The sequence below is a fragment of the Mustela nigripes genome, chromosome X (assembly GCF_022355385.1).
Source record: "Mustela nigripes isolate SB6536 chromosome X, MUSNIG.SB6536, whole genome shotgun sequence".
Classification (NCBI taxonomy): Eukaryota; Metazoa; Chordata; class Mammalia; order Carnivora; family Mustelidae; genus Mustela; species Mustela nigripes.
This window is the reverse complement of record NC_081575.1, coordinates 112,354,493-112,364,610: the sequence shown is the minus strand read 5'-3', so window position 1 is coordinate 112,364,610 and position 10,118 is coordinate 112,354,493. Positions and strand designations below refer to the sequence as shown.

The 10,118-nt window shown below is 42.7% G+C and overlaps 1 long non-coding RNA gene across 1 annotated transcript in view; it reads left to right on the top strand.

The window, feature by feature from the left end:
• Nucleotides 1–9,105, top strand: part of LOC132007293 (uncharacterized) — a 31,883-nt gene extending 22,778 nt beyond the window's left edge. The window contains exon 3 of the long non-coding RNA XR_009401298.1: nucleotides 8,541–9,105. This is a non-coding gene — a long non-coding RNA (uncharacterized LOC132007293). The remainder of the gene's footprint in view (nucleotides 1–8,540) is intronic.
• Nucleotides 9,106–10,118: the final 1,013 nt, after the last annotated feature.

Here is a 10,118-nt window from a genome sequence, read left to right as displayed (position 1 = left end):
GAGAGGCAGGCAGAGAGAGAGAGGAGGAAGCAGGCTCCCCACCGAGCAGAGAGCCCAATGCGGGGCTCCATCCCAGGACCCTGGGATCATGACCTGAGCCGAAGGCAGAGGCTTTAACCCACTGAGCCACCCAGGTGCCCCTCTCCTCCACTTTTTAGGAGCAGCTTTCACTAGGAATGTTCCCCTCCAGGTACCATACCTATTGTAATGAATGAGTGGAGTGTGCACATGAGGGTACAATCAAGACACCAAATCAGAAACGGTATTATTCTAGAGTGAACTTCCCCACCATAAATTTTTTAAAACCTCGAAATCCATCAAAATGCTTATATAACATTTTTCATCTTCAGTATCAGGAGAGCACCAAAGAACAAGCCAATTACTTTCTAAAAAATTTATGAAAAAGTAAATCATAGAATTCCATTCAGTTTTAAACTACGTATAATATTTATGAGTCCACAAATTGCAAATGAAAAAATAAGAAAAAGGTAATAAAAGTGATTTGTTTCCAACTGGGAAACATGCATTAGAAAATTCGAATTTGCTCTTGCAATCTTATTCACCAGATTTTCTCCTGGGGGCCTGGACAGTTAGCATTAACACAGATTTTCAGATGAAGAATGCCTCCTCAGGTTTGCATTTTCACAACTGACTACTTTTGACAGTTTTAGCTGATATCAAAGGACCTAACTCTTAGCCAGACCCAGAACAAAATGCATACAGTGACCGAGAAAAATCTATGTCCTTCGTCTGGTTCCGGTTGTTCCCATTTATAACATTCCCATGACTCTAACTTAAGTCTTTTGGCTTGCATTGTTTCTCCAACACCCAAACAGAAGTAGGAGAAAGGGGGCTGTCAAATAAAACAACCAAGAATATTATAATTTCCAAGCGCTAACAGAAAACTCATTTGAATGCTATAGCGGGCATGATTTTAAAGTAATATTTGGTGTTTGAAAACATGAACAAGAATTCTGTGTTATGCGGTAGTATGTGAACTTAACTGATTACTTAAAACTTTTCAGAAGCGCAAATTCACATATCAAAAATCTGTGTCTACCCCTAGCAAAGAGAACAACAGGAATCAGTCCAAAGTCCAGGGTACAATTTCGGGGCTGTATCTGGATAAGATGACATCTTCATGAGTAACAGAAAAATTCAGGTCAGTACGGGGCAACTGAATGATTCTAAAACAACAGAGCTAATTCTCAGACAGTCTTCAGGTAGGAAACACCAAAATTGCCATCTCTCTTAATCTCAGTATTTCCAATACCTTTTTGTTTCTTAACGTTACTTGCAAACCAAAATGTTGGTATTTGATAAGTTATAGAAATAAGCACAGCTCAATGAGGGCAATAATCCCCCAAAATATGTTTTTGGAATACTGACAACAAATAATCAGCTCCTTTAGATAAAAAAAATCTGCTTCAAAGAAGATATGAATGCATTTTGAATTAAAAAAAAAAAAAAAGATTTCTAGCCACAATCTAAAAACCGAGAGTAAAGATGAAAAAGTCCCAAAGAAAAATGTCGACAAAAACATTACATCTTGGGGTGCCTGGGTGGCTCAGTGGGTTAAACCCTCTGCCTTGGGCTCAGGTCATGATCCCAGAGTCCTGGGATCGAGCCCCAAGTTGGGCTCTCAGCTCCATGGGGAGCCTGCTTTCTCCTCTCTCTCTCTGCCTGCCTCTTGTGATCTCTGTCTGTCAAATAAATAAATAAAATCTTAAAAAAAAAAATTACATCTTCCTGCTTCTTCAAGATAATATCATATGAATTTAGCACAGGAAAACAGGTGAATAAATACATTTTTTTTTTTACATTTTACCTTCTACAATCTGTCCTGAAGCCTCACGATCTGGAACACTGACACCATTTTTAATTAATACATGAACGTCTCCATATTATTATTATCAAGAATAAAAATGTTGGACTATAGGCCGAGCCAAGCCTGTACAGAATGTTCTGGTAGGGATTGAGGACTAAAACAGGACTTGTTTATATATTTTAGAAAGTCTGATTATACTGAGGTGGTCTAATACGCAGTTACTAGCAAATTCACCTTCTCTCTGGGGGCTTCTCTGATTTCTAGTGTCTCTTTTCTACCCACCCACTCCCTTTGCCTCAAACTAATTTAAGTGTTTGCAAATTCCTCTCTCTTCAGTTTGCATGCCCTTGGGTTCAGTGAGCCTAGACAGACGTGCTTCCATATCTGGCCTGCTCTCTCAGTCACACAATTAGGATCAGCACTTTTTCCTGTTTTATTTTGTTTTGTTTTTTTCCTAAGAAGCAGTTTGCCCCTTTACACTTCCAGACTCTATAAGGAAACACCCACTTTATCTTGACCACTCAGACCAAAAGATAAATGATCCCAAATGAGAAATGAAATAGTGTGTTTTATGTAAGGTCAGAGGCCAGTGGGTTAAGAGAAAACAACTCTGGAAGTTCAAGTCCTCATTTGTGGTTATTATGGCTTAGACATTTTAAGAAATCATTTTGATTTTCTTGAAAAGTAAATATGAGGGGTGTCTGGCTGGCTCAGTCGGTGGAGCAGGTGGCTCTTGATCTCCTCGGGGTTGTGAGTTCGAGCCCCATGTTGCATGGAGCGATTACATAAAAACAGCAATCTTAAAAAAAAAAATGAAACCAAAAGAAAGTTAACTATGTGGTTAAGGTGATTCCCTCCTATAGAGACTTAAAACTTCTAATCTTGTTTTTAAGGAAATGCTTTAAAATTCCTTACAGTATGAATAATAGAAATCCAACCAGCAGTAAAAAGGTCCAAATTGTAGAGAAAAGAAAAAAGATTGCAATTCTACTGAGAACGAAGCCCTACTTTTCTGTGAAGAAAAGTACAAGGTGGCCAGCCCTGACTCAGCACAGATGGGACAATAATAGCTTCAATCGAATTCTTCTGCTGCAGGATTATACATTTCATTAGGGATTTAGATTCAGAGAGAGAGAGCGCTGTACATTTTTGCTCATTCTTATTCTCACAATAATAATATCCTCTCCTTGAGCTAGTCAATTTTATCTAAAGTTCTCTACAGCTAAGACTGCTAGAAGCTATAATATCCAACAGAATCTTTTATATGTTGCAAAGTAATGGCCAAGGAATATTATTCTTCATGTTGCAACCCCAGTGATCTCCCTTTTTAAATATCATTTTATTTAAATTATAGGACAGAAAAAAAATGTAGAATTTCCATTATCCCTAATCTGTGACCCATGTCATATTGCTTTTATCTCAATGAAGACTGTTTCCACAACACATAGTTTTAACATGAAATCCTACATAATGAGGCATGAATGATTATTCATGATAAACCGTCAAAAAACCCACCCACAACCCATTGATGTTGGTGCACTAATTAATTACTTGAGCATCTCCTGTGTAAAACCATAGAATTATTTCTAATATTTGCTTGAATAGATCATTTTTCTTGTGAAGGACCCACTAAAAGAGTCAAATAGAGTCAGCAGGGTATGAATCTATGCCTGTCTTCATTATGATAATGGTATACTTTTCTCTCAAGAAATTAAAGCTCGTGGCATCCATCCCATAACCCTCTTGTGATGGTGTTTGGAGATGTTTTCCCCCTTTGGCGATCAAGAGGCTTTTGTCCGTCCCTGGTTAAGGGCTGTTCCAGGCAATAAGAAATCCCTGGGGCTTCCCAGACAGCTGTGGATGGGCCGAACTGGCTCCAGAAGTGCTAGGAAGAGCGGGTAGTGGCAGGTGAACCTGTGGCGGGGCGGGGGGGTGGGGAGGACATAAGGGCAGGACACTTGTGGTGTGTGCTGAGAAGTCAAATGTCACACACAGGCTCAGAGACAGAGTCCAGAGCAGGCGTCTGGGATCGGGTTTGTTAAATTGGTCCCAGGCCGGTCATAAACATTTTGCATGAGAAGCATCCTAGGTGAACTGACTCCGTTTCCTTTCATACTGTGTACTGGCGCCACTATTAGCTATTTTTAGATGTTGAGATTGAAGTGCTGTCCGGCCTCTGCTATGTTTCATGGAATTTATTGATATGGTTTGGGAGGCGAGAGTATTCTAGTACAATTTGTTCTAACCTTGAGTTTTCACAAGACTCATCCAAGGAGCTTTGAAGGAAAATGCTGAGGCCTGGGCCCCACCCTTTTAAAATAAGCCTGTCTAGGAGTGGCACCCAAGTCGTGTGTGTGTGTGTGTGTGTGTGTGTGTGTGTGTGTGTGTGGTAACTCCAGATGATTTTTATTACAGCCAAAATGGAAATCAATAGGTAATGAAGAAAACGGCTTTGGAAAACCTTTGAAATCAGATGGCCTTGGATGTAGATTTGTACCTCTTCACTAAGCAGCTGCACAACTCTCCACAGTTACCCACCTTCTCTGGGCTCATTTCCTTCTTTGTAAAACAGGGAGACTAGATCAATCTCACAGACTTCTTTGAGAATGAAATGGATGCAAAAAAAAAAAAAAAGTCTACTCTTGTGCCAGTACATGGTTGGTGCTTAATAAATATTAGTTCTCACCTCCCCAGTACCCTCTGACTTGGCTCTGAGAAGTGCTACTGTGTCTCCATGAGTTGGAAAATGAAAACGGAGTGTTCATTTGTAGGTGGAGAGGGTGGAAAGCTATGAGAACAAAGGGAGGAGGCCGCTCAGAATGTTACACTGTCAGAAGGTAGGAAAGGGAATGTAACAAGCGAACAAACAACTGGCTGAAAATGGAAACAAAACCACTAACACGCTAAAATACAGTTATGCAAAGACTTGGTTTGGAACAGATCAAGGATGGTCTGAGAGCCAGTCCCTGTCGGGGATGAGCGGATACTGTGGGGTCAGGCCTCATGGAGCTTCTGTGGGGAGTGGAAGCGTCAAGGGCAGACGCCACCGATATTTACGAGGGAGCCGTTACAACACCCTTGCTTAGGCGAAGTACCCGCCTCTGGGTTTCTTACGTTGCCTTTAAATGAGATTTTGATTTTACATGCAAAGAAAGTATTTATGGGGACGCCTGGGTGGCTCAGTGGGTTAAGCCGCTGCCTTTGGCTCGGGTCATGGTCCCGGGGTCATGGGATCGAGTCCCACATCGGGCTCCTTGCTCCGCGGGGAACCTGCTTCTCTCACTGCCTTTGCCTGCCTCTGCCTACTTGTGTGTACTCGCTTACTCTCTCTCTCTCTGGCAAATAAAATCTTTAAAAAAGAAAAAAAAAAAGTATTTATGAATCGGGTAGAAGCCTGTGCTCTTCTGTTGGGCAGGGCTATTGCTACTTGATCAGCAATGCCTGGTTCAGAGCGAAAATAGAGCCATTATCAACTAAGCTAAGTTCAAACAGAGACTAGGGTCAATGTGACAGACTTTACGACTGCTTCTTGCAACAAGTGGCAGCCTTAATGCCTTCCCCTTTTGTTTCAGGAATGCTGAGTTTGTCCAATTAGAGAAGAGTCTAATGTCAGGAGAGACAAAATCTGCACGCGTTTTGCTTCCATAAAGAAGACCTGTCTTGAAATAGTTGTGACCCGACGTGGGAAGGCAGAGCAAAGAGTCACAAGGAAATGGGGTCTGGGGCCCTTGCTGTGGGAGCCTGTCAGTTACCTGAGCCAGTTCTGAGTTAGGTTTTCTGGAGCTTGCAAGTCAGAGTCTCCAAGTGGATATGATTATTGTTACGGCAAGCTCGCATTACACAGTTCCCCACTCGGTCACGGAAGACCGGGCCTTGGACCTGGAACACTTCCTTACCAAGGGGTTAGGAGCCCACGCAGCCTGTGCTGGGCTGACTGCCTTGTGTGGGAGTGTCTTTCCGTGTTTCATGCTCAGTGAACAGTCCTTCACTCTGCTTAAACCTGTACGTCAATGGCCCACAGGTTCACACCTAACTTGCAGTATTTCAGACTTCATGGGGAGTGGTCAGAGTTCTGCTGTCACACGAGAGGGGTGTGCCTAGGCCAAGTGCCCTGCACTGGCTGCCCAGGGGACCTGCTGGCCATAGGGGACCAACCCCCACTATCAACACTGGTCTTCTCTGTGTTTTTCCCGTGTAAGCCCAACATCTTTCCATACAGTGCTTGACCGTGTTGTGTTTTCCCTGGCAATTCTGATGGCATCATGAAATGGGCAGAAGTGTTTAGAGTCCTATGATAGCTGGTACGCAGTGTTCTGCGCCACACCCCCACCCCGGGATTGACAGCTGGTATGCGACATTCTGCTCGACAGTGCTATATAGTCATATTTTGCACAGAAGTATAGCGAGTGCCTTAGATTTAGATAAGCAGAATGATGATCAAATTCCTTGGCATCAGTAGTTATATTCATTGGAACTTTTGAAAACAGATCATAAAGCAACCAAGAAGGAGTTTAGATAAAAAGGGATCTGTTAAAAGGATCTTGGGATAATTCATCGCACCGTTTTCTCAGTGGGACAGTGATATGGTTGGCGGAAAGATGCCATAGACAGAGTTAAAGGAATGTGTTTTCGCTGATGTCAAAAGATACAGAAACTTAGCTTCATGCACCTTAACTGCATCTTCTGCAGGAGAAGATGTGGCTGGCATCCTTGAGTCCTCCAAGATCCCTTTATGGCCCGTGGGCACAGAGTGACGATGTTACTGGGTAGAAGAAACACTCACCTGCCTCTTCTTTGGAGGTCTTTTGACTGTCTTAGCCCCTTTTAGTCATACCAGGGAGCCTGGCTACCTGCTTGCCTACTTGCCAGATATAAGAAATGGACACAAAACAGTCCCTCATTTGCCATGAGACTGGTGACAGCAGATGTTCATTTACCACAAGTTTCTGGTTCTAAGACTTCAGACCTGCTTGAGGTTGTCTTAACTCAGGCAGCTGTCGTAAAATACCATGGGCTTGGTGGCCAGAGCAGCAGTTCTGTCTCACAGTTGTGGAGGCCGGGAAGCAGGAACTTTAGGGGCAGCATGGTCGGGTTCTGGTGAGAGCACTCTTCCCAGTTTCTAGATGGCCATCTTCTTGGTGTGTCCTTGCACCGGTAGAGTGCAGGGAGAGGGAGCAAGCTTGGTCATGTCTCTTTGGAAGGCACTAGTCCCGCTCATGCAGCTCTGGCCGGACTTACTTTCCAGAGATCTTACCTCCTCGTACCCTCACACCAGGAGCAGGGATCTCAACACAAGTTTTGTGGGGACACAAAGTTCAGTCTATAACATGGATTGCGGAGTGGCGGGGTGGTGATGGGAGCTGGGAGGAGGGTATTGTGATTAGCAGCACCGTTTGTGCAGGGAAGACAGGCCTCCAGAAGAAAGAATGGGTTGTGGCAGAAGGTGGGGTAGTGGCCACATATGATAAATAGATCCCAGCACAACAGCAAACAATAAACCTCCAAAATCCAAATAACCTTCATCGCCAATGCCACTGACCCTGTTCAGGAGCAAATGTCATCCCTGAGAGCCTCATTTTTTAAAGAACGGTGCCCAGCAGAGTTGTTTTTCTAATCTTGTTCGGTCCTGACAAATATTACCGAGCTCCTGTCCCTTCAAGGAAACATGTACCAGCAGAGGGTGACCGTACAGTTCCATTTCTCTAAAATATCTAGAATAGGCAAGATCCTGGAGACAGAAGGTAGATTGGTGGTTGCCAGGGACTGGGGGGGGGGGGGTGCAGGTGATAGCTTAAAGATACGGAGTTTCTTTCTGAGGTGATGCAGATATTCCAAAAGTCTGTTGATGGTTGCACAACTTTGTTGACATACTCAAAATGATTGGCTCGTACACTTTAAATGGATGAATTATATGGTATGTGAATTGTGTCTCAATACCACTGTTTAAAAAAAGAAGAATTAAAACAGAGAGCTGAATGGTTTCCTAGGAAAGAAGCTTAGAAATTGGCAAAACAAGGAGAGCAGACGGACATTCCTTCAGCAAACCAGACCTACAACTGAAGTCTGTGGGTGGGGACAAGGTCAGTATTTAACTCAGAGCTATTCTAAGTGTGGGCTCCCCACCCACAGCTGAGTATCCTGGGAGCTCAGCAGAAACGTAAATTCTTAGGTCCTACCTCAAACTACCAAATCGGATTCCCTGGGGAATCACTAACCTCAAGGAAGCATGAATTTAATTCATTGTCATTTTTAATAAACAGGAACTGCTTTCCTAACAGTATGCAAAGTGCTACCAACTGTGCTTCCCAAACTGTGGGTCAAATAAGATGTAAAAGCAGCAATAACATGCTTTAAAAAAAAAAAAATCACTTGGGGGCCCCTGGCTGGCTCAGTTGGAAAAGCGTGAGACCCTTAATCTCTGGGTCGTGAGTTCAAGCCCCACATTGGGTGTAAAGATTGCTTAAGTAAATAAATAAATCAAAACTTTCAAAAAAAAAAAAGGTACTTAGACAAAAGAACCTGATTTCTGTACTTTGCAGATAATGATACCAACATAGCAGGGCTTATTAACAACCAGTGGTTACTTGCAATGAAGACAGTTTATTTGCTGGAAGCTGCTGAAGCGGTTAAGTAGACTGATGTGCCTTGAAGCTGCAGCTATTTTCTCCGTGACCTGCTGGAAAGATACCTCTATCATTTTTCTCCACCGCAGATGCTGAAATTGGTGTGAATGCCATGAAAGCCGAGATGCAGGTGGAAATTCAGAGATAATTTTGTCATCCTGAAAGGCAATTACTTGCTCCAATGCCACATTTCCAGATCCAAGGTCTGAGGACAAATTTATCTCCCGTAATCACATGAAGCAATGTAAGTGCCGCACACTTATTAGAGCAAGAAAAAAACAATCTTAAGGCTGCTTCTGAAAATATTCAGAAATTAGCCTCTTTAAGCCGTGCCCAAGAGCGTGGTGGGCGAGCCTTGGTCAGTGAACTGGCACCGTCGCTTTAACTCTAACCATTAACTCTAGGAGGTAAATTTTGACCTTGGTCAGTTACTGTTAGGAAGGAAACTTAGATCGGGCAACATCCCCAGAAACAGAAATCCACGCTGGCCGTGCTGGCCGGCATGAGCCTGTTCTGACTTCACTTGAAAGTGAATGTCCGTTTGTTACAAAATTGCAGTCCAGCCGCTGTCTGAGCCCAGATGTTTCTGTAGTTACAGCAAAATGTCACACTTTTTTTTTTAACCAATTTTTAAAAATAAACATATAATGTATGAAAATGTCACACTTTTAAAATAATGACAACCGTAACTTTTCATAATAAAATTGTAATATTTTAGAATGAAATGTATATATGGAAGTTCATTCTAGGATAAAATACAGTTGACCCTTGAACAAAAAGAGGGTTAGGGTCCCAACCCCATTTGCCATTAAAAATCCATGTATAGGGGTGCCTGGGTGGCTCAGTGGGTTAGAGCCTCTGCCTTCGGCTCAGGTCATGATCCCACATCGGGCTCTCTGCTCCGCAGGGAGCCTGCTTCCTCCTCTCTCTCTGCCTGCCTCTCTGCCTACTTGTGATCTCCGTTAAAAAAATAAAAAAAAACTTAAAAAAAAAAAAAAAAGAATATCGCCTCTTAGCGTAAGGTGAGGCATTAAAAAAAAAAAATCTATGTATAACTTTTGACTACCCCCAACCTTAACAGACTACTTTTGATCCAAAGCCTTACTGATAGCATGAAGTCAATTATCATGTATTTTATATGTTGTGTGTATTATGTGCTATCTTCTTAAAATACCTAACCCTTTCTTTCTCTCTTTCCCTCCCTTTGTTCCTTCCTTCCTTCCCTCTCTTTCTCTCTTTCTTTCTTTCTTTCTTTTTGGTATTTCCAGGCTATGCATTTTGTCTGTAAGTTTTTTTCCAAATTGTGGCAAATCTGTAAAAACTTTCCAACATATTTACAGAACCAAAACTGCTTATAAGTGGACCCATGCAGTTCAAAGCTGTGGTTTTCAAGATCAGCTGTATTTGTTTCTGGCCTTGGCTCGAGCCACAGGGCTCTTGGCTAAAATGTGTGCTGCTTTGTGCACCCCTGGGTTACAGTGGGCAAAACTTAAAATTAACATTGGGCATCTAGATTTTGAAAACAATTTCTTGGCCTCGTGTCCAACTCCACATCCTCTCGTGTCCTGTTCAGTTCTCCCTCTCTCCTGTCTCACCTCTACCTCCCAGTTTAGTGAGGGCCTTTATTCACAGAGCTAAGGCCTTATAGTAAATTCTGAAACCCAGAG